Source organism: Ascaphus truei, chromosome 1 (genome assembly GCF_040206685.1).
Source record: "Ascaphus truei isolate aAscTru1 chromosome 1, aAscTru1.hap1, whole genome shotgun sequence".
Lineage (NCBI taxonomy): Eukaryota > Metazoa > Chordata > Amphibia > Anura > Ascaphidae > Ascaphus > Ascaphus truei.
Window position 1 is genome coordinate 183,893,092 of NC_134483.1, and position 23,890 is coordinate 183,916,981.

Here is a 23,890-nt window from a genome sequence, read left to right on the forward strand (position 1 = left end):
GGGAAAGGCAAAGGCAGGGGGGAAGGGAAAGGCAAAGGCAGGGGGGAGGGAAAGGCGAAGGCAGGGGCAGGGGGAGGGAAAGGCGAAGGCAGGGGTGGGGGGAGGGAAAGGCGAAGGCAGGGGCGGGGGGGAGGGAAAGGCGAAGGCAGGGGCGGGGGGAGGGAAAGGCGAAGGCAGGGGCGGGGGGAGGGAAAGGCAGGGGCGGGGGGAGGGAAAGGCAAATGCAGGGGCGGGGGGAGGGAAAGGCGAAGGCAGGGGCATGGAAAGGCGAAGGCAGCGAAGGCAGGGGGGAAGGGAAAGGCAAAGGCAGGGGGGAGGGAAAGGCGAAGGCAGGGGGAGGGAAAGGCGAAGGCAGGGGCAGGGGGAGGGAAAGGCGAAGGCAGGGGCGGAGGGAAAGGCAAAGGCAGGGGCGGGGGGGAGGGAAAGGCGAAGGCAGGGGCGGGGGGGAGGGAAAGGCGAAGGCAGGGGCGGGGGGGAGGGAAAGGCGAAGGCAGGGGCGGGGGGGAGGGAAAGGCGAAGGCAGGGGCGGGGGGGAGGGAAAGGCGAAGGCAGGGGCGGGGGGAGGGAAAGGCGAAGGCAGGGGCGGGGGGGAGGGAAAGGCGAAGGCAGGGGCGGGGGGGAGGGAAAGGCGAAGGCAGGGGCGGGGGGGAGGGAAAGGCGAAGGCAGGAGCGGGGGGGAGGGAAAGGCGAAGGCAGGGGCGGGGGGGAGGGAAAGGCGAAGGCAGGGGCGGGGGGAGGGAAAGGCGAAGGCAGGGGCCGGGGGAGGGAAAGGCAAATGCAGGGGCGGGGGGAGGGAAAGGCGAAGGCAGGGGCAGGGAAAGGCGAAGGCAGGGGGAGGGAAAGGCGAAGGCAGGGGCGGGGGGAGGGAAAGGCGAAGGCAGGGGCGGGGGGAGGGAAAGGCGAAGGCAGGGGCGAGGGGAGGGAAAGGCAAAGGCCGGGACGGGGGGAGGGAAAGGCAAAGGCAGAAGGGCGGGCGAAAGGCAGAGGCGGAAGAGCGGGCGGGCAGGTTAAAGGCAGAGGCGGAAGGGCGGGTGAAAGGCAGAGGCGGAAGGGCGGGCGGGTGAAAGGCAGAAGGGCGGGCGGGTGAAAGGCAGAAGGGCGGGCGGGTGAAAGGCAGAGGCGGAAGGGCGGGTGAAAGGCAGAGGCGGAAGGGCGGGTGTGTGGGTGAAAGGCAGAGGCGGAAGGGCGGGCGGGTGAAAGGCTGAGGCGGAAGGGCGGGCGGGTGGTTGAAAGGCAGAGGTGGAAGGGCGGGTGGTTGAAAGGCAGAGGTGGAAGGGCGGGTGAAAGGCAGAAGGGGAAGGGTGGGCGGGTGGTTGAAAGGCGGAGGGGAAAGGGCGGGTGGTTGAAAGGCGGAAGAGCGGGCGGGTGGGCGAAAGGCAGAGTCGGAATGGCGGGTGGGCGAAAGGCAGAGGCGGAAGGCAGAGGCAAGGGGGCGGGTGGCTGAAAGGCAGACGCAGAAGGGCGGGCGGCGGTAAGGTGAAAGGCAGGGGCGCGTGGGTGAAAGGCAGACGCGGAAGGGCGGTAAGGTGAAAGGCAGGGGCGCGTGGGTGAAAGGCAGACGCGGAAGGGCGGTAAGGTGAAAGGCAGAGGCGGGAGGGCGGCGGGAGTGAGTGCAGCGGTGGGTGAAAGGCAGAGGCGGGAGGGCGGGCGGCAGGTGGGTGAGGGGCGGGAGGGAGAAGGCAGGGGGGGGAAGGCAGGGGCGGGGAGAAGACAGGGGGGGAGAAGGCAGGGGGGGAGAAGAGAGGATGGGGGAGAAGGCGGGGCGGGGAGAAGCCAGGGGGCGGGGTAGAAGGGGAGAAGGTCGGGGGCGGGAGGGGAAGGCGGGGGGAGGGGAAGGCGAAGGCAGGGGGAGGGGAAGGCGAAGGGAGGGGCGGGGGGAAGGCAAAGGCAGGGGCGGAAGGGAGGGCGGTTGAAAGGCAGAAGCGGAAGGGCGGGTGGGTGAAAGGCAGAAAAGGAAGGGCGGGCGGTTGAAAGGCGGAAGGGCGGGCGGTTGAAAGGCGGAAGGGCGGGCGGTTGAAAGGTGGAAGGGCGGGCGGGTGGGCGAAAGGCAGAGGTGGAATGGCGGGCGGGCGAAAGGCAGAGGCGGAAGGGCGGGCGGAAGGGCGGGCGAAAGGCAGAGGCGGGCGGGTGGCTGAAAGGCAGACGCGGAAGGGCGGGCAGCGGTAGGGTGAAAGGCAGAAGCGGAAGCACAGCGGGAGTGCGTGCAGCGGTGGGTGAAAGGCAGAGGCGGGAGGGCGGGCGGCAGGTGGGTGAGGGGCGGGAGGGCGGGCAGAAGGCAGGGGCGGGGGGGAGAAGGCAGGGAGAAGGCAGGGGCGGGGAGAAGGCAGGGGGCGGGGAGAAGGCAGGGGGCGGGGAGAAGGCAGGGGGCGGGGGAGAAGGAGAAGGGGAGAAGGCAGGGAGAAGGCAGGGGGAGAAGAAGGGGAGAAGGCAGGGGAAGGCAGGGGGCGGGAGGGGAAGGTGAAGGCGGGAGGAGGGGAAGGTGAAGGCAGGGGCGGGGGGAAGGCAAAGGCAGGGGAAGGCAAAGGCAGGGGAAGGCAAAGGCAGGGGAAGGCAGGGGGGGGGAGAAGGCAGGGGAAGGCAGGGGGGGAGAAGGCAGGGGAAGGCAGGGGGCGTGGGGAAGGCAAAGGCAGGGGCGGAGGGGAAGGCGAAGGCAGGGGCGGAGGGGAAGGCGAAGACAGGGGCGGGGGGGAAGGCGAAGACAGGGGCGGGGGGGAAGGCGAAGACAGGGGCGGGGGGGAAGGCGAAGACAGGGGCGGGGGGGAAGGCGAAGACAGGGGCGGGGGGGAAGGCGAAGACAGGGGCGGGGGGGAAGGCGAAGGCAGGGGCGGGGGGAAGGCGAAGGCAGGGGCGGGGGGGAAGGCGAAGGCAGGGGGCGGGGGGGAAGGCGAAGGCAGGGGCGGGGGGGAAGGAAAGGCGAAGGCAGGGGCGGGGGGGAGGGAAAGGCGAAGGCAGGGGCGGGGGGAGGGAAAGGCAAATGCAGGGGCGGGGGAGGGAAAGGCGAAGGCAGGGGCAGGGAAAGGCGAAGGCAGGGGGGAAGGGAAAGGCAAAGGCAGGGGGGAGGGAAAGGCAAAGGCAGGGGCAGGGAAAGGCGAAGGCAGGGGCAGAGAAAGGCGAAGGCAGGGGCAGGGGGGAGGGAAAGGCGGAGGGGAAGGCGAAGACAGGGGCGGGGGGGAAGGCGAAGACAGGGGCGGTGGGGAAGGCGAAGACAGGGGTGGGGGGGAAGGCGAAGACAGGGGCGGGGGGGAAGGCGAAGACAGGGGAGGGGGGGAAGGCGAAGACAGGGGCGGGGGGGAAGGCGAAGACAGGGGCGGGGGGGAAGGCGAAGACAGGGGCGGGGGGGAAGGCGAAGGCAGGGGCGGGGGGAAGGCGATGGGTGGGGCGGGGGGAAGGCGAAGGCAGGGGCGGGGGGGAAGGCGAAGGCAGGGGCGGGGGGGAAGGCGAAGGCAGGGGCGGGGGGAAGGCGAAGGCAGGGGCGGGGGGGAAGGCGAAGGCAGGGGCGGGGGGGAAGGCGAAGGCAGGGGCGGGGGGGAAGGCGAAGGCAGGGGCGGGGGGAAGGCGAAGGCAGGGGCGGGGGGGAAGGCGAAGGCAGGGGCGGGGGGGAAGGCGAAGGCAGGGGCGGGGGGGAAGGAAAGGCGAAGGCAGGGGCGGGGGGGAGGGAAAGGCGAAGGCAGGGGCGGGGGGAGGGAAAGGCAAATGCAGGGGCGGGGGAGGGAAAGGCGAAGGCAGGGGCAGGGAAAGGCGAAGGCAGGGGGGAAGGGAAAGGCAAAGGCAGGGGGGAGGGAAAGGCAAAGGCAGGGGCAGGGAAAGGCGAAGGCAGGGGCAGAGAAAGGCGAAGGCAGGGGCAGGGGGGAGGGAAAGGCGAAGGCAGGGGCGGGGGGAGGGAAAGGCGAAGGCAGGGGCGGGGGGAGGGAAAGGTGAAGGCAGGGGCGGGGGGAGGGAAAGGCGAAGGCAGGGGCGGGGGGAGGGAAAGGCAAATGCAGGGGCGGGGGGAGGGAAAGGCGAAGGCAGGGGCAGGGAAAGGCGAAGTCAGGGGGAGGGAAAGGCGAAGGCAGGGGCGGGGGGAGGGAAAGGCGAAGGCAGGGGCGGGGGGAGGGAAAGGCGAAGGCAGGGGCGGGGGGAGGGAAAGGCAAATGCAGGGGCGGGGGGAGGGAAAGGCGAAGGCAGGGGCAGGGAAAGGCGAAGTCAGGGGGAGGGAAAGGCGAAGGCAGGGGCAGGGAAAGGCGAAGGCAGGGGCGAGGGGAGGGAAAGGCAGGGACGGGGGGAGGGAAAGGCAAAGGCAGAAGGGCGGGCGAAAGGCAGAGGCGGAAGAGCGGGCGGGCGAAAGGGTAGGCAGTCGGGTTAAAGGCAGAGGCGGAAGGGCGGGCGGGTGAAAGGCAGAGGCAGAAGGGCGGGCGGGTGAAAGGCGGAAGGGCGGGAGGGTTGGTGAAAGGCAGAGGCGGAAGGGCGGGCGGGTGAAAGGCAGAAGGGCGGGCGGGTGAAAGGCAGAAGGGCGGGCGGGTGAAAGGCAGAGGCGGAAGGGCGGGTGAAAGGCAGAGGCGGAAGGGCGGGTGTGTGGGTGAAAGGCAGAGGCGGAAGGGTGAAAGGCTGAGGCGGAAGGGCGGGCGGGTGAAAGGCTGAGGCGGAAGGGCGGGCGGGTGGTTGAAAGGCAGAGGTGGAAGGGCGGGTGGGTGAAAGGCAGAAGGGGAAGGGTGGGCGGGTGGTTGAAAGGCGGAGGGGAAAGGGCGTGTGGTTGAAAGGCGGAAGAGCGGGCGGGTGGGCGAAAGGCCGAGTCGGAATGGCGGGTGGGCGAAAGGCAGAGGCAAGGGGGCGGGTGGCTGAAAGGCAGACGCAGAAGGGCGGGCGGCGGTAGGGTGAAAGGCAGGGGCGCGTGGGTGAAAGGCAGACGCGGAAGGGCGGTAAGGTGAAAGGCAGGGGCGCGTGGGTGAAAGGCAGACGCGGAAAGGCGGGTAAGGTGAAAGGCAGAGGGGGGAGGGCGGCGGGAGTGAGTGCAGCGGTGGGTGAAAGGCAGAGGCGGGAGGGCGGGCGGCAGGTGGGTGAGGGGCGGGAGGGCGGGGGGGAGAAGGCAGGGGGGGGGAAGGCAGGGACGGGGAGAAGACAGGGGGGGAGAAGACAGGGGGGGAGAAGGCAGGGGGGGAGAAGGCAGGATGGGGGAGAAGGCGGGGGGGGGGGGAGAAGGTGGGGCGGGGAGAAGCCAGGGGGCGGGGTAGAAGGGGAGAAGGTAGGGGGCGGGAGGGGAAGGCGGGGGGAGGGGAAGGCAGGGGGAGGGGAAGGCGAAGGCAGGGGCGAAGGGAAAGGCAGGGGCGGAAGGGAGGGCGGTTGAAAGGCAGAAGCGAAGGGCGGGTGGGTGAAAGGCAGGGGCGCGTGGGTGAAAGGCAGACGAGGGAAAGGCGAAGGCAGGGGCTGGGGGAGGGAAAGGCGAAGGCAGGGGCGGGGGGAGGGAAAGGCGAAGGCAGGGGCGGGGGGAGGGAAAGGCAAATGCAGGGGCGGGGGGAGGGAAAGGCGAAGGCAGGGGCAGGGAAAGGCGAAGTCAGGGGGAGGGAAAGGCGAAGGCAGGGGCAGGGAAAGGCGAAGGCAGGGGCGAGGGGAGGGAAAGGCAGGGACGGGGGGAGGGAAAGGCAAAGGCAGAAGGGCGGGCGAAAGGCAGAGGCGGAAGAGCGGGCGGGCGAAAGGGTAGGCAGTCGGGTTAAAGGCAGAGGCGGAAGGGCGGGCGGGTGAAAGGCAGAGGCAGAAGGGCGGGCGGGTGAAAGGCGGAAGGGCGGGAGGGTTGGTGAAAGGCAGAGGCGGAAGGGCGGGCGGGTGAAAGGCAGAAGGGCGGGCGGGTGAAAGGCAGAAGGGCGGGCGGGTGAAAGGCAGAGGCGGAAGGGCGGGTGAAAGGCAGAGGCGGAAGGGCGGGTGTGTGGGTGAAAGGCAGAGGCGGAAGGGTGAAAGGCTGAGGCGGAAGGGCGGGCGGGTGGTTGAAAGGCAGAGGTGGAAGGGCGGGTGGGTGAAAGGCAGAAGGGGAAGGGTGGGCGGGTGGTTGAAAGGCGGAGGGGAAAGGGCGTGTGGTTGAAAGGCGGAAGAGCGGGCGGGTGGGCGAAAGGCCGAGTCGGAATGGCGGGGTGGGCGAAAGGCAGAGGCAAGGGGGCGGGTGGCTGAAAGGCAGACGCAGAAGGGCGGGCGGCGGTAGGGTGAAAGGCAGGGGCGCGTGGGTGAAAGGCAGACGCGGAAGGGCGGTAAGGTGAAAGGCAGGGGCGCGTGGGTGAAAGGCAGACGCGGAAAGGCGGTAAGGTGAAAGGCAGAGGGGGGAGGGCGGCGGGAGTGAGTGCAGCGGTGGGTGAAAGGCAGAGGCGGGGAGGGCGGGCGGCAGGTGGGTGAGGGGCGGGAGGGCGGGGGGGAGAAGGCAGGGGGGGGGGAAGGCAGGGGCGGGGAGAAGACAGGGGGGGAGAAGACAGGGGGGGAGAAGGCAGGGGGGGAGAAGGCAGGATGGGGGAGAAGGGAGAAGGCGGGGCGGGGAGAAGCCAGGGGGCGGGGTAGAAGGGGAGAAGGTAGGGGGCGGGAGGGGAAGGCGGGGGGAGGGGAAGGCAGGGGGAGGGGAAGGCGAAGGCAGGGGCGAAGGGAAAGGCAGGGGCGGAAGGGAGGGCGGTTGAAAGGCAGAAGCGAAGGGCGGGTGGGTGAAAGGCAGGGGCGCGTGGGTGAAAGGCAGACGCGGAAGGGCGGTAAGGTGAAAGGCAGAGGCGAGAGGGCGGCGGGAGTGAGTGCAGCGGTGGGTGAAAGGCAGAGGCGGGAGGGCGGGCGGCAGGTGGGTGAGGGGCGGGAGGGCGGGGGGGAGAAGGCAGGGGGGGAAGGCAGGGGCGGGGAGAAGACAGGGGGGGAGAAGGCAGGGGGGGAGAAGGCAGGATGGGGGAGAAGGCAGGGAGGGGGGGAGAAGGCAGGGGGGGGGAGAAGGCGGGGCGGGGAGAAGCCAGGGGGCGGGGTAGAAGGGGAGAAGGTAGGGGGCGGGAGGGGAAGGCGGGGGGAGGGGAAGGCGAAGGCAGGGGGAGGGGAAGGCGAAGGCAGGGGCGGGGGGAAGGCAAAGGCAGGGGCGGAAGGGAGGGCGGTTGAAAGGCAGAAGCGGAAGGGCGGGTGGGTGAAAGGCAGAAAAGGAAGGGCGGGCGGTTGAAAGGCGGAAGGGCGGGCGGGTGGGCGAAAGGCAGAGGCGGAATGGCGGGCGGCCGAAAGGCAGAGGCGGAAGGGCGGGGGGGGAGAAGGCAGGGGAAGGCAGGGGGGGGGAGTAGGCAGGGGGCATGGGGAAGGCGAAGACAGGGGCGGGGGGAAGGCGAAGACAGGGGCGGGGGGGAAGGCGAAGACAGGGGCGGGGGGGAAGGCGAAGACAGGGGCGGGGGGGAAGGCGAAGACAGGGGCGGGGGGGAAGACGAAGACAGGGGCGGGGGGGAAGGCGAAGACAGGGGCGGGGGGGAAGGCGAAGACAGGGGCGGGGGGGAAGGCGAAGACAGGGGCGGGGGGAAGGCGAAGACAGGGGCGGGGGGGAAGGCGAAGACAGGGGCGGGGGGGAAGGCGAAGACAGGGGCGGGGGGGAAGGCGAAGACAGGGGCGGGGGGGAAGGCGAAGACAGGGGCGGGGGGAAGGCGAAGGCAGGGGCGGGGGGGAAGGCGAAGGCGCGGGGGGGAAGGCGAAGGCAGGGGCGGGGGGGAAGGCGAAGGCAGGGGCAAGGCGAAGGCAGGGGCGGGGGGAAGGCGAAGGCAGGGGCGGGGGGGAAGGCGAAGGCAGGGGCGGGAAGGCGAAGGCAGGGGCGGGGGGGAAGGCAAAGGCAGGGGGGAAGGGAAAGGCAAAGGCAGGGGGGAAGGGAAAGGCAAAGGCAGGGGGGAGGGAAAGGCGAAGGTAGGGGCAGGGGGAGGGAAAGGCGAAGGCAGGGGCGGGGGGGAGGGAAAGGCGAAGGCAGGGGCGGGGGGGAGGGAAAGGCGAAGGCAGGGGCGGGGGGGAGGGAAAGGCGAAGGCAGGGGCGGGGGGGAGGGAAAGGCGAAGGCAGGGGCGGGGGGGAGGGAAAGGCGAAGGCAGGGGCGGGGGGGAGGGAAAGGCGAAGGCAGGGGCGGGGGGAGGGAAAGGCGAAGGCAGGGGCGGGGGAGAGGGAAAGGCGAAGGCAGGGGCGGGGGGGAGGGAAAGGCGAAGGCAGGGGCGGGGGGGAGGGAAAGGCGAAGGCAGGGGCGGGGGGAGGGAAAGGCGAAGGCAGGGGCGGGGGGATGGAAAGGCAAATGCAGGGGCGGGGGAGGGAAAGGCAAAGGCAGGGGCAGGGAAAGGCGAAGGCAGGGGGGAAGGGAAAGGCAAAGGCAGGGGGGAGGGAAAGGCAAAGGCAGGGGGAGGGAAAGGCGAAGGCAGGGGCGGGGGGAGGGAAAGGCGAAGGCAGGGGGGAGGGAAAGGCGAAGGCAGGGGCGGGGGGAGGGAAAGGCGAAGGCAGGGGCGGGGGGGAGGGAAAGGCGAAGGCAGGGGCGGGGGGGAGGGAAAGGCGAAGGCAGGGGCGGGGGGGAGGTAAAGGCGAAGGCAGGGGCGGGGGGGAGGGAAAGGCGAAGGCAGGGGCGGGGGGGAGGGAAAGGCGAAGGCAGGGGCGGGGGGGGAGGGAAAGGCGAAGGCAGGGGCGGGGGGGAGGTAAAGGCGAAGGCGAAGGCGGGGGGGAGGGAAAGGCAAAGGCAAGGGGGAGGGAAAGGCAAAGGCAGGGGGGAGGGAAAGGCAAAGGCAGGGGGAGGGAAAGGCGAAGGCAGGGGCGGGGGGAGGGAAAGGCGAAGGCAGGGGCAGGGGGGAGGGAAAGGCGAAGGCAGGGGCGGGGGGGAGGGAAAGGCGAAGGCAGGGGCAGGGAAAGGCGAAGGCAGGGGGGAAGGGAAAGGCGAAGGCAGGGGGGAAGGGAAAGGCAAAGGCAGGGGGGAGGGAAAGGCAAAGGCAGGGGGAGGGAAAGGCGAAGGCAGGGGCGGGGGGAAGGCGAAGGCAGGGGCGGGGGGGAAGGCGAAGGCAGGGGCGGGGAAGGCAGGGGCGGGGGGGAAGGCAAAGGCAGGGGTGGGGGGGAAGGGAAAGGCAAAGGCAGGGGGGAAGGGAAAGGCAAAGGCAGGGGGGAGGGAAAGGCGAAGGCAGGGGCAGGGGGAGGGAAAGGCGAAGGCAGGGGCAGGGGGAGGGAAAGGCGAAGGCAGGGGCAGGGGGAGGGAAAGGCGAAGGCAGGGGCGTGGGGGAGGGAAAGGCGAAGGCAGGGGCGGGGGGGAGGGAAAGGCGAAGGCAGGGGCGGGGGGGAGGGAAAGGCGAAGGCAGGGGCGGGGGGGAGGGAAAGGCGAAGGCAGGGGCGGGGGGAGGGAAAGGCAGGGGCGGGGGGAGGGAAAGGCAAATGCAGGGGCGGGGGAGGGAAAGGCGAAGGCAGGGGCAGGGAAAGGCGAAGGCAGGGGGGAAGGGAAAGGCAAAGGCAGGGGGGAGGGAAAGGCAAAGGCAGGGGGAGGGAAAGGCGAAGGCAGGGGCGGGGGGAGGGAAAGGCGAAGGCAGGGGCAGGGGGGAGGGAAAGGCGAAGGCAGGGGCGGGGGGGAGGGAAAGGCGAAGGCAGGGGCGGGGGGGAAGGAAAGGCGAAGGCAGGGGCGGGGGGGAGGTAAAGGCGAAGGCAGGGGCGGGGGGGAGGGAAAGGCGAAGGCGGGGGGGAGGGAAAGGCGAAGGCAGGGGCGGGGGGGAGGGAAAGGCGAAGGCAGGGGCGGGGGGGAGGGAAAGGCGAAGGCAGGGGCGGGGGGGAGGGAAAGGCGAAGGCGGGGGGGAGGGAAAGGCGAAGGCAGGGGCGGGGGGAGGGAAAGGCGAAGGCAGGGGCGGGGGGGAGGGAAAGGCGAAGGCAGGGGCGGGGGGGGAGGGAAAGGCGAAGGCAGGGTGGGGGGGAGGGAAAGGCGAAGGCAGGGGCGGGGGGGAGGGAAAGGCGAAGGCAGGGGCGGGGGGAGGGAAAGGCGAAGGCAGGGGCGGGGGGGAGGGAAAGGCGAAGGCAGGGGCGGGGGGAGGGAAAGGCGAAGGCAGGGGCGGGGGGAGGGAAAGGCGAAGGCAGGGACGGGGGGAGGGAAAGGCAAAGGCAGGGACGGGGGGGAGGGAAAGGCGAAGGCAAGGGGGAGGGAAAGGCAAAGGCAGTGGCGGTTGGGAGGGAAAGGCAGGGGCGGTTGGGAGGGAAAGGCAGGGGCGGTTGGGAGGGAAAGGCGAAGGCAGGGGCGGGAAAGGCGAAGGCAGGGGCGGAAGGGGAGGGAAAGGCAGGGGGGAGGGAAAGGAGGGGGCGGGGGGAGGGAAAGGCGAAGGCAGGGGCGGGGGGGAGGGAAAGGCGAAGGCAGGGGAGGGAAAGGCGAAGGCAGGGGCGGGGAAGGCGAAGGCAGGGGCGGGGAAGGCAGGGGCGGGGAAGGCAAAGGCAGGGGCGGGGGAAGGCAAAGGCAGGGGCGGGGGAAGGCAAAGGCAGGGGCGGGGGAAGGCAAAGGCAGGGGCGGGGGAAGGCAAAGGCAGGGGCGGGGGAAGGCAAAGGCAGGGGCGGGGAAGGCAAAGGCAGGGAAGGCAAAGTCAGGGGCGGGGGAAGGCAAAGGCAGGGGCGGGGGAAGGCAAAGGCAGGGGCGGGGGAAGGCAAAGGCAGGGGCGGGGGAAGGCAAAGGAAGGCAGGGGCGGGGGAAGGCGGAGGCAGGGGGAGGCGAAGGCAGGGGCGGTGGGAGGGGAACGCGAAGGCAGGGGCGGGGGGAGGGGAAGGCAGGGGCGTGGTAGGCAGGGGCGGGGGGAGGGGAAGGCAGGGGCGAAGGTAAAGGTGAAGGTAGGGGCGGGGGGAAGGTGAAGGTAGGGGCAGGGGGAAGGTGAAGGTAGGGGCGGGGGGGAGGCAGGGGCGGAGTCACTGTGTGTGTGTCGGGGGGCTAAAACAGAGCTGGGGGGGCAAAAACTGAGCTGGGGGTGGAGGCAAAAACTGAGATGGGGGGGCAAAAACTGAGATGGGGGGGCAAAAACAGAGCTGGGGGGGCCAAAAACAGAGCTTGGAGGGGCCAAAAACAGAGCTTGGGGGGGCCAAAAACAGAGCTTGGGGGAGGCAAAAACGGAGTTGGTGAAGGGGGGCAAAAACGGGGCTGGGGGAGGGGGGCAAAAACGGGGCTGGGGGAGGGGGGCAAAAATGGGACTGGGGGGCAAAAACGGGGCTGGGGGGGCAAAAACGGGGCTGGGTGGCAAAAACGGGGCTGGGGGTAGGGGGGAAAAAAACGGGGCTGGGGGTAGGGCAAAAACTCAGTCTCAGTTAAGCCTCCCCCCCAGCAGCAACAGCCGACACCACCACCAGGGAGAATTTCCTTACCTCAGGCACCCGCAGCAGTATGCCTGGGAGTTGGGGAGCCCTGGGTTAGAGCGCACCGGCCAATGAGAGCCATGGGGGGGCGGGACACACGGGGGTGGGGGCGAGACACACAGACCAATGAGAGCCGTGGGAGGGCGGGCGGACCGACGGACAAATCAAATGGTCTACAGACACTCACAACCAAGATTTTCAGTTTTATATATATATATATAGTCTTTGTCGCGTCTGGTGTTAGTGATCCCGGTGTAAAAGTACTGGTCTCCCATGACAGTCAACATTTTATTTTTGGACAAGTATAATTATTTTACTTTTAAACATTTAATGGTTCCATGGTAATACAATACTTCTGTGTTCTTCTGATCTTCACTCTACTATTTTTATGTTAAACCAATTGAAGATTCTAGTATCCACAGGGGGGGGGGAAGTATTTCTATTTGGTTTGAATATGTTAGACATATGGAAACAGATAAAAATAGAGAGCAATAAACCTGTTAGTGTGTCATAAAACACCTGTGAGAAAAAAAAATCATTTTGTAAATACAAATTAGTAAAACTTTTACTTTTAAAATATGTCCTGTCAAAAATGATAGAAAGCAAAGGTATTAAAAAGAACTTCTTTGGTTTTCTAAATATTGAAAAAGCAGACATTGTAGCCTAAATTAAAGCACACAACTTGTTCACAATTGGTGTGTAATATGTGCTGCAACTATAAATTAGAGGAGAGTGGTGTCTCACAAACTTGACGAATCATTCAGCTGAAGTTGGATTTTACGTGTTTGGGGTTCAGAGCCTGAAAGAATAAAGCAACCGTTTCATTATGTTAAGGAGCCGACACTGGGAATTAAGCTGCCAGACGATGGTACGGACAATAAGCCAATCTTGTTTTTTATAATTTCCCTTTGTGAGCAGGAGCGGAAAAGAGAAAAATGGCAGCTTTCAGGTGGTGCTTTTAAAATACATTTGGAGCATTCACACAAATTAGTTTTTTCACTGGGCAAACAAAAGCTTTAAAACTTACATTGGAATTTATTCGGAATTGCAGGCTACGAAATGCATTTGCATTGACAGCAAGTCTATTCATTGCGGTCACTTAAAATCTCTTAAAAAGAAGTACAAATTGATATGAAAATCGACATGTTTTACTGTACTAAACATAAAAGAGGGCAGGAAAATAGTGGGGTCATAAAAAACTCAATGTGACAAATTTTAATCATTTTGCTGAAGGTCAAATTCTGGTCTCATGTTCTACAGATTGTGCATGAATAGGAAATGCACTGAGCAGGCCCTTGCTTCGACTAGTGGTGCAGATGGTGGCGCTGTTAGTGAGGAGCAGGTAGGTAGCTGGGTGACAGTTAGAAGGGGAAGCAGGGGCAATAGGGAGAGGCAGGTTGTTTCTGAACTGACCCACCCCAATAGATTTGCCATGTTGAGTGAAGATATTGGGAGTGTCGGGGCAGAAATGGCAAGGCTGGGGGAGACCAATTCCTCTAGCAGCCAGGGGAATAGTTCCTCCAGCACAGTGGGGACTCAGGATGTTCAGATACCAAGGCAGATTGTGGTGGTAGGGGACTCCATTATTAGGAAGGTATATAGGGCAATCTGTTGCCGGGACCATATGAACCAAACAGTTTGTTGTCTCCCGGGTGCTCGGGTTCGGCACATTGCGGATCGGGTAGACAGATTGTTGGGGGGGCTGGGATTGACCCGGCAGTCTTGGTACCAATGACAAAGTTAGAGAAAAATGGAGGGTCCTAAAAAATGATTACAGGGATCCAGGCCAAAAGCTTAAGGCAAGGACCTCCAAAGTAGTATTTTCTGAAATACTACCAGTGCTATGCGCTACCACAAGGAGAGACAGTCAGAGATCAGGGAGGTTAATGCATGGCTAAGAAAGTGGTGCAGGAAGGAGAGGTTTGGGTATTTAGAGCACTGGGACTCCTTTTCTGAAAGGTGCCATCTATATTCTAGGGGCGGATTGAACCTCAATGAAGAGGGATCTTCTGTGCTAGGGGGGGGGAGAATGTTAAAAAGGTTGGAGGAGATTTTAAACTAGGATGGAGGGGGGAGGGGAATGAAACAGATAATGAACTAAATGAAATAGAGGAGGATACAAGGGGTTATGGAGGTAGAATGGGGGCAAGTGCGAGATTGACAAGCAGTGAGACACCCATAGTAAATACAGATAATACTAGAAAACTTCTAAAGACTAAGGCCTTGCCCCCGCTGCCTACTACAGCGTCCGCTGTGGCGGACGCTGCACGCACGGGAGCCCTTCCCGCAATGGCACCGGGCCCGCTACGAGGGGGGGCCGCAGCGCTCGCGCGAGAGCTATTCCTGCTCTCAATAGAATTGAGAGCAGGACTCGCGTCGAGCGATACGGCACGCCCCCCCCCTGCGGTTCAGCCAATGAGGGCGAACCTGCCGGGTGACGTCATGGCCGCGCCCCGTCACTCCAACGCCACGCCCCCCCCCCAGTCTCTCTTACTGCAGCTCCCTGCAGACCAGGTAATCGGCTGCACGCGCCGCCAATCTCGCGGGCGCGCGTTGCAGCTGAGTTACCAAGGGCCGTAGCCTAAACCAAGTGGGCACAGAAAGGAAGGAGCAGATAAAATAATAATACAGGCTGAAAAAAAACTGAAATACATGCTTGCTAATGCAAGAAGCCTGACAGATAAAATGGGGGAGCTTGAATTAATAGCTGCAAGGGAGCAGTATGATATCATAGGCATTACTGAAACATGGTGGGATGAAACTCATGACTGGACAGTTAATTTAGAGAGTTATTCCCTTTTTCGGAAGGATCGAACAAATAGAAGGGGAGGTGGAGTATGTGTATTGGTTAAACCGGATCTAAAACCTATTATAAGGGATGATGTTTATGAAGGGAATTATGAAAATGTAGAGACCTTGTGGATAGAAATTAGCATTGGAGGTAAAAGTATAAAGAAAATGTTTGTAGGGATATGCTATAAACCACCAAATATCTGTGAGATTGAGGAAGCTAAAATACTTTTGCAATTGGAGAAGGCATCAAAACTGGGTCATATTTGCATAATGGGGGATTTTAATTATCCAGACAGACTGGGGAACTGAGATTAGCATTACAACAAAAGGAAACAGGTTTTTGGGGGTGCTTAAAGACAATTATATGACCCAAATTATTGAGGAACCAACGAGGAGAGGGGCAGTACTGGATTTGGTAATATCAAACAATGTAGAAGTAATAACAAATATTCAAGTCCTGGAACATTTGGGTAACAGTGATCATAACATGGTCTCATTTGAAATAAATTATCAAAAAACAGATTACTTGGATTCAACAAAGACCTTAAACTTTAGAAAGGCAGATTTTAATAAACTGAGGTCTAATCTACAAGTAATACACTAGGATGATGTTTTTGCAGGGAAAAATGTAGAAGATAAATGGGCAGCATTTAAAACATTGTTAGAAAAGCAAACTTATCAGTGTATTCCCTTGGGTAATAAGTATAAAAGAAATAAGTCTAAACCAATGTGGCTAAATAAACAGGTAGGGGAGGAAATAGACAAGAAGAGGAAGGCGTTTAGATTCTTTAAGTCAGAAGGGACGGAGACATCAAATCAGAATTATAAGGAATGTAACAAAAATTGCAAAAGGGCAATCAAATCAGCAAAAATGGATAATGAAAAAAGGATTGCAATAGAAAGTAAGGTCAACCCTAAAAAGTTCTTTAAGTACCTTAATAACAAAAAAATGAGAAAAGAAAATATAGGACCCTTTAGGTGTGAGATGGGTAGGCAGATTATTGGAGATAAGGAAAAAGCAGAGGTATTAAACAAATTCTTTGCCTCTGTGTTTACCAGGGAAGAATCAAGTTCAATAATAGTGCCACAGGAGGAAGCCACAACCTCCATATTAATGAACAATTGGTTAACCGAGGAAGAAGTTCATAAGCGGCTTGAAACAATTAAAGTAAATAAGGCACCTGGCCCCGATGACATACATCCTAGAGTTCTCAAGGAGTTAAGCTCAGTAATAGCCAAACCATTACATTTAATATTCAAGGACTCCATTTCCACAGGCCAAGTACCACAAGATTGGTGTAAATCAGATGTGGTGCCTATATTTAAAAAGGAAGCTAGATCACAACTGGGGAATTACAGACCTGTAAGCCTGACTTCAATAGTGGGGAAACTACTTTAAGGTTTAATACGGGATATTATTCAGGAATACCTAATGGAAAACAAAATTATTAGTAATAGTCAGCACGGATTTATGAAGGATAGATCATGCTAAACTACCCTTATTTGTTTCCTTGAGGAGGTATGTAGGAATTTAGACCTGGGTAATGCAGTTGATGTGGTCTACTTAGATTTTGCAAAGGCTTTTGATACGGTTTCACACAAGAGGTTGGTGTACAAAATAAAGAAAATTGGACTAAGTAATAATATATGCACCTTGATTGAAAACTGGTTAAAGGACAGAGAGTTGTCATAAATTGAACTTTTTCAAGTTGGGCTAAAGTCGTGAGTGGAGATCGGTACTGGGACCCCTGCTTTTTAACGTGTTTGTTAATGACCTTGAGGTTGGCATCGAGAGCAAAGTCTCCATCTTTGCTGATGATACTAAATTGTGTAAGGTAGTAGAATCAGAGCAGGGTGTAATTTCTCTTCAGAAGGACTTGGAGAGACTGGAAACGTGGGCAGGTAAATGGCAGATGAGGTTTAATACAGATAAATGTAAGGTTATGCATTTGGGATGCAAGAATAAAAAGGCGACTTACAAATTAAATATATACATTAAAATTAAATTGGGGGAATCCTTGATGGAGAAGGATTTAGGAGTGCTTTTAGACAGCATGCTTAGCAATAGTGCCCAAAGTCATGCAGTAGCTGCAAAGGCAAACAAGATCTTATCTTGCATTAAACGGGCAATGGATGGAAGGGAAGTAAACATAATTATGCCCCTTTACAAAGCATTAGTAAGACCACACATTGAATATGGAGTACAATTTTGGGCACCAATTCTAAGAAAAGACATTATGGAACTAGAGAGAGTGCAGAGAAGAGCCACCAAATTAATAAAGCGGATGAGAGGCTAACTAAATTAGATTTATTTACATTAGAAAAGAGGCGTCTAAGAGGGGTTATGATAACCAGTGCTCGACAAACCCGGTCGCCAACTCGCCAGCTGCGATCGGATATTAGCTCGTGGCCAGTAGCTTTTCTCCTGCTCTGCAAAAAAAGAATCCCCTGCTCGAAAAAAAAAAAAAATCCCTCTGGCTGTGACGTGGCTTGGAGTTGCCAGGACTTCAAACCGCCCTTCCTTCTCTGCACAGGTAAGTAATGGGAGGGGGGGGTTGGGGGTGCGCACGCGCGTGCGTCTGCCACTCCTCCTCCTCCTTTATATCCTCCTGTATAATTGTGTCACCTCCTGCTTACAAGACCTGCACTGATCCGGTCATGGAGAGGATTGTGCACAGATCCTTGAGGTGGGGGGGAATATAATGCACTGTAATAAATATTTATATATACTGTACTGGTGTTTCTCCCCCCTTCCTCCAGCGCGCCCGATGCCCGCGCGGCTCGGGTGTCTTCCCCCTCCCTCCGGTGCTCCCGCTGCCCACTCGGTTCGGGTGTCACTCCCCCCTCCCTCCGGTGCCCGCACAGCTCGTGTCTCTCCCCCCTCCCTCCGGTGCTCCCGCTGCCCGCGCGGCTCGGTTGTCACTCCCCCTCCCTCCGGTGCTCCCGCGGCTCGTGTCACTCCCCCCTCCCTCCGGTGCTCCCGCTGCCCACGTGGCTCGGGTGTCTCTCCCCCCTCCCTCCGGTGCTCCCGCTGCCCACGTGACTCGGGTGTCTCTCCCCCCTCCCTCCTGTGCCCGCGCGGCTCGGGTGTTACTCCCCTCCCTCCGGTGCTCCCGCTGCCCACGTGGCTCGGGTGTCTCTCCCCCCTCCCTCCGGTGCTCCCGCTGCCCACGTGACTCGGGTGTCTCTCCCCCCTCCTCCGGTGCCAGCGCGGCTCGGGTGTCTCTCCCCTCCCTCCGGTGCTCCCGCTGCCCACGCGGGGCAGGAGGTAGTAGCGGGGTGTTTCTCTGTCCGTGTGTGTGTGTGTGTGTGTGTGTGTGTGTGTGTGTATGTGTGTGTGTGTGGGAGAGAGAGGTATGGGAGAGAGAGGGGTATGGGAGAGACAGAGAGAGGGGTATGGGAGAGACAGAGAGAGGGGTATGGGAGAGACAGAGAGAGGGGTATGGGAGAGACAGAGAGAGGGGTATGGGAGAGACAGAGAGAGGGGTATGGGAGAGACAGAGAGAGGGGTATGGGAGAGACAGAGAGAGGGGTATGGGAGAGACAGAGAGAGGGGTATGGGAGAGACAGAGAGAGGGGTATGGGAGAGACAGAGAGAGGGGTATGGGAGAGACAGAGAGAGGGGTATGGGAGAGACAGAGAGAGGGGTATGGGAGAGACAGAGAGAGGGGTATGGGAGAGACAGAGAGAGGGGTATGGGAGAGACAGAGAGAGGGGTATGGGAGAGACAGAGAGAGGGGTATGGGAGAGACAGAGAGAGGGGTATGGGAGAGACAGAGAGAGGGGTATGGGAGAGACAGAGAGAGGGGTATGGGAGAGACAGAGAGAGGGGTATGGGAGAGACAGAGAGAGGGGTATGGGAGAGACAGAGAGAGGGGTATGGGAGAGACAGAGAGAGGGGTATGGGAGAGACAGAGAGAGGGGTATGGGAGAGACAGAGAGAGGGGTATGGGAGAGACAGAGAGAGGGGTATGGGAGAGACAGAGAGAGGGGTATGGGAGAGACAGAGAGAGGGGTATGGGAGAGACAGAGAAAGGGGTATGGGAGAGACAGAGAGAGGGGTATGGGAGAGACAGGGAGAGAGAGAGAGAGAGAGAGAGAGAGAGAGAGAGAGAGAGAGAGAGAGAGGTATGAAAGATAGAGAGAGAGGTATGAGCGAGAGATAGAGAGGTATGAGAGAGAGATAGAGAGGTATGAGAGAGAGAGAGGGAGAGTGTATGGGTATGAGAGTGTGTGTATGGGTATGAGAGTGTGTGTATGGGTATGAGAGTGTGTATGAGAGCGAGAGAACGTGTAGGACACCAGAGGTACCCCCCCACCCAGTCAGTCATCCCCCCCACCCCACCCAGTCAGTCAAAAGTCAGTCATCCCACCCCCTGCCCAGTCACCCCACCCAGTCAGACAGTCAGTAATCCCCACCAAGTCAGACACCCCATCACCCCACCCAGTCACCCCACACCCTCAATCACCCCACCCAGTCACCCCATCCCCCCACAGTTACACTCTCTCTCCGTGTCTCTCACACTCTCTCTCCGTGTCTCTCACACTCTCTCTCCGTGTCTCTCACACTCTCTCTCCGTGTCTCTCACACTCTCTCTCCGTGTCTCTCACCCTCTCTCTCCGACTCTCACTCCGTCTCTCTCACCGACTCTCTCTCTCCGTCTCCGTCTCTCTCACCGTCTCTCTCACACACTCTCTCCGTCTCTCTCACACACTCTCTCCGTCTCTCTCACACTCTCTCTCCGTCTCTCTCACACTCTCTCTCCGTCTCTCTCACACTCTCTCTCCGTCTCTCTCACACTCTCTCTCCGTCTCTCTCACACTCTCTCTCCGTCTCTCTCACACTCTCTCTCCGTCTCTCTCACACTCTCTCTCCGTCTCTCTCACACTCTCTCTCCGTCTCTCTCACACTCTCTCTCACACTCTCTCTCCGTCTCTCTCCGTCTCTCTCACACTCTCTCTCCGTCTCTCTCACACTCTCTCTCCGTCTCTCTCACACTCTCTCTCCGTCTCTCTCACACTCTCTCTCCGTCTCTCTCACACTCTCTCTCCGTCTCTCTCACACTCTCTCTCCGTCTCTCTCACACTCTCTCTCCGTCTCTCTCACACTCTCTCTCCGTCTCTCTCACACTCTCCGTCTCTCACTCTCTCTCCGTCTCTCACTCTCTCTCCGTCTCTCACTCTCTCTCCGTCTCTCACTCTCTCTCCGTCTCTCACTCTCTCTCCGTCTCTCTCACACTCTCTCTCCGTCTCTCTCACACTCTCTCTCCGTCTCTCTCACACTCTCTCTCTCCGTCTCTCTCACACTCTCTCTCTCCGTCTCTCACACTCTCTCTCTCCGTCTCTCTCACACTCTCTCTCCGTCTCTCACACTCTCTCTCCGTCTCTCTCACACTCTCTCCGTCTCTCTCACACACTCTCTCACACTCTCTCTCCGTCTCTCTAACACTCTCTCTCCGTCTCTCTAACACTCTCTCTCCGTCTCTCTAACACTCTCTCTCCGTCTCTCTAACACTCTCTCTCCGTCTCTCTAACACTCTCTCTCCGTCTCTCTCACACTCTCCTATTTCTATACTTCCTTATTGATCCAGAGGAAGGCAAACAAAAAAAAAAACCACAGTGGTATATCATCCAATGATATCTCATAAGGGGAAAAATAAATGCCTTCCTGACTCCAAGAATTGGCAATCGGATTATTCCCTGGATCAACAATCTTTCCATGTTTACTTATTTGGCATATCCTTGTATACCTTTTCTTTCTAAAAATATGTCCAACCTTTTTATTAACAAATCTATTGTATCTGCCATCACAGTCTCCATGGCTAATGAATTGCACATTTCAACTTCCCTTACATTTTGTCTTTAGCCCATCCCTTCCTTCCCTCCCTTTCTCCCTCATTGTTGTGTTATGTTTTTCACTCACTTTGTGTTTTGCTCATTAAACTTTATGGCTCACCGCTCCCCCCTTTTTTCCTTCTTTGTGTGCTGGGAACATTAGTTTTTTTAGACATCAAGGTGATGTGTGGGAGAGAAAGATAATCTTTTGTATAAAACCTCAATATGATGGGTGTTGAGAATTTTACTGGTTACTGTAGATTAATTATCTGTGTTGTTTTCTTGTCACTCTCAAGGACCCTTCTCCGTTCCTCCTGACCCTGATAAGCAAAGATCTCATTTGGTATTTTAATATAACTAACTGTGTTTATGTTTCTGTAGGAGCATAATTGGGTAAATTACCTATTACTAACAGCAAGGTCTGCTGAGGGAAGTGTCTCTTTAATAACATGTCTGTTTATTATGGCCAATTCTGACCAAACAGTTATATTCCCTTTTCCAGCTCCTTCCACCAGGGTCATATACACCAAGTTTGGTTTATAAATATATGTTATTGTTTATATATATATTAGTGTAGATGTTACTTGATGCACCTATCTAATATTAAGAGATTTTTGGCAAGCCTACAAACTATGTTACAGCACTTACATCTGCTATTTCAATCTGTAGGTTATTTACAGCATGCGATCTCGATTATAACGTGGTCTCATTATGTGGATCCCGGGCACCCCGTTATAACATGGTTCAGCTGTATATGCCCTCACATCCTTACACCTCCTATATTTAATGTCAAAGTTTAATTTTAAAAGTTTTGCCGTATGATTCAATATGAACGGCCTCTGAGGGGTTAATAAGATCCGGGAAAATGCATTTCCCCCCTTTTTTGTATCCTCCATCAGTGCAAACTCTGGCAATACAAGTAATATTATTAACATAATTGACTATATAAAAAAGTCACCAATAGCAAAAAGGTATGCTGCCAAGCCTGGACGCAGAGAAGGCTTTCGATAGTATTAAGTGAGAATTCCTAAAAAGAATTCTAGAGGCTTTAGGTTTTCAAAGACAATACTTTAAAGGGTTCCAGGCCCTTCACAAATCTTCAACGGCAACAATTAAAATTGCTGGTAGTGATGCAAACCAAATTCAGAATGGCTGTAGTGCTCCTCCCGCAGGAGAAAAGATCAGTGCACTGCCAAGGAACCATGCAAAGGCTGAGAAGTGTGACTTGAAAAATCTTTATTGCAGCATGAAAGTGGAGCTCTGATGGATCCTCTAACGCGTTTCACGCCGAAGCGCTTTGACAAAGCGCTTCGGCGTGAAACGCGTTAGAGGATCCGCCAGAGCTCCACTTTCATGCTGCAATAAAGATTTTTCAAGTCACACTTCTCAGCCTTTGCATGGTTCCTTGGTGGTGCACTGATCTTTTCTCCTGGGAGAGGAGCACTACAGACATTCGTGACGTCATCGGTAGCACGCCGGGTTGCTGGGACAACAGTTGGAAGCGCCGGGTTCCCATCACCCAATGCGACGGAGAAGTCGCTGCCAGATCGTGGTGAAGAGAATCGGATGAAATAACCAAGTCTTTGGAGAGACCGCAGGGCCCTCTTATTAACTGTGAGTCTCCACTACCAACAATATTAGAGCTTATATATAAGCCAGTTGCTTAGGAGCATTTGCAATCTCACGTTTTTACATTTTGAGGTCAGCCTGTGTTTCGGTCTCCCCTATTCATGATACATCATACAATTTCGCTCAGCTTCCCTATTCAACCTCTGAGCCCCGGATTTGTGAATGTCACAGTTCACTGTACAACTATGCAAATTCAGAATGGTACTAGGCAGGGGTCCCCCAGTCCCCGCTGTTTGCTCTATCGATTGAACCATTAACAGACACCATCAGGAACCGATATACAAGGCATACCAATGAGAGCAAACCTTTACATTGTCTCTGTTCGCATATGACATTATCCTGCTAATCTCAAACCCAACAACATCCCACCCTAATCCCTAATATACAGTCTGCACTTCTGGACTTTGGATTCCACTCAGGATACAAAATACTACCAAGTCAGAAGCCCTAAACTTAACACTCCGTAGACTAGAAGTTAAGACACTTAAACAAAACTTTAAAATCATTGCTGGCAAGAATATAGAATAAAATATCTGGGAATTTCCATAGCTAAAAGTTATCACACATACAAATAGAAAAAACACACACTTGTGTGATGCTCAAAACACAGAGCAAATCTTGCTAGATTGCATGAATGCAAGTAAAATCTTCAATGGTGTACCCTTACAGTGACCAAATGTTGTGCACTGGAGTCTTCAATACTGAACGTACTACCTGGAACAAATCCCACTCTGCACTGCGGTCACCCAGAACCAGTATAGGGATTATGGGGGTACTCCAAACATCTACAAGGTTGTGAGGGGACTTTTAAAAGTCCAGTCCTAAGTCTATTGTATAGCGCTGCGGTGAGCAAACTGGGGGGCGCGCCCACCAGGGGGGGCGGGAGAATTTCTAGGGGGGTGTGTAGGCGGTTACAGAGGCCCCACGCTCTTCCCCAATGCCGGGGGAGGCGTGAGGCCTCTGTAACTCACTTACCTGCTGCCAGCTGGGTCTTCAGCGAAGCGTCGCCGTGGCACCGCGGCTTACGTCACGCATCGCCATGGCACCGCGACCCAAATGACACAGTGGGGTCACTTGACGTGACCCACGACGTCATTTGAAGCCGAGCCATTGGGAGAGGGGGGCGCGAACGCTGCGGCTCCCAGAATGGGAGCCGCAGCTCAAAAAGTTTGTGCACTGCTGGATAGAGTGTGGGAAATATGGCTAGTAAGAAATAACGCGCAGCTTCTTATTCTATTTCCAATAACCAAAAGACTTAGTATATTTTTAAAGTGTATATTTTATAGAACAGTGTGTTTTTAAAACATATCGGTTTGTGCACAGAGATGCGCTGGGACGTTCAGAGCCAGTGGGCTACCAACTTGGTTGCCACTATCTACTCATAAAGGTGGAGAAGAAAGCCACAGAGGATGTGTCTGAGGTGTCAAGACCATTTGGACAGGAGGGAAGGACAAGTATCCACGTCCTGAGATCAATGGATGCCCTTTGCATTTCCATTGATCCCACCAGACTGGCAGGAGCCTGTCACCGCGGGTGGCATTGAGGGAACCAGGGAAAGAGGTATCAAATTGCCCATGCCCCTTGGTTCAGTCAGATTTCAAGGTAACCCTGTTGTGTCTACCAGCTTGTCTCCGATTGGCGGCAGAGAAATTTCTCACGCTTTGGATTGGGCTATAGTATTTTTTTAATGAAACTCAGAGGTATTATAACCCCTCGCGCCCATTAGTTTTTTCCCCCAGAGTTCTCCAAAGTCTCCTAAGATTCTAAGCACCAAGTGAATTCCAGCCCTTTGGAGAGAGAGGGGAGCTGTGACGTTTGGAACTGCAGGTTGATTTCAGTTCCAAGACTTTTTAGGGTAAGCTTTGGATTGATAAGCCCCTACACCTAGGAAAGTATAGTTTTTCAACCCCAATTCACAAGTGTCTATTTTTCCTGTAGTTTGTGTAAAATTGTGTGTTTGCCTTTTCCTGTGAATAAATTTACAATTTATTTCATTAAAGCTGCAGTTCAAGCTGCTGTTTAAAAAAAAAAAATCCCATTCAATATGTGCATCAATACAATCTGCACACTGACAAGTGATTAGCTAAACTGTAGATCGATCCGTTCTCCTGTAATCAATTGCTTGCTCAGGATTATTTAATTCAGTTCTTGCACAGCATTTTGGGCAATTTAGTCCTGGAATATGATTGGCTGGACAGTTACTAGATACAATTGGTTCACTGCTAGAGAGAGGGCGGGTCTCAAGAGCCAGAGTCTATCAGAAGGGGAAGGGGGTGTCACTTTGGAAATGCTTCCTACATTAGCAACATTAAAAATGTCTTTAAAAAAAACAAAAAACAACACATGTAGAATATT

At 57.8% G+C, this 23,890-nt stretch overlaps 1 protein-coding gene across 2 annotated transcripts in view; it reads right to left on the minus strand.

Annotated features, from left to right (window-relative positions):
• Window positions 1-23,890, minus strand: part of ISCA1 (iron-sulfur cluster assembly 1) — a 45,880-nt gene that overhangs the window by 20,578 nt on the left and 1,412 nt on the right. The gene's annotated exons all lie outside the window — the stretch shown is intronic.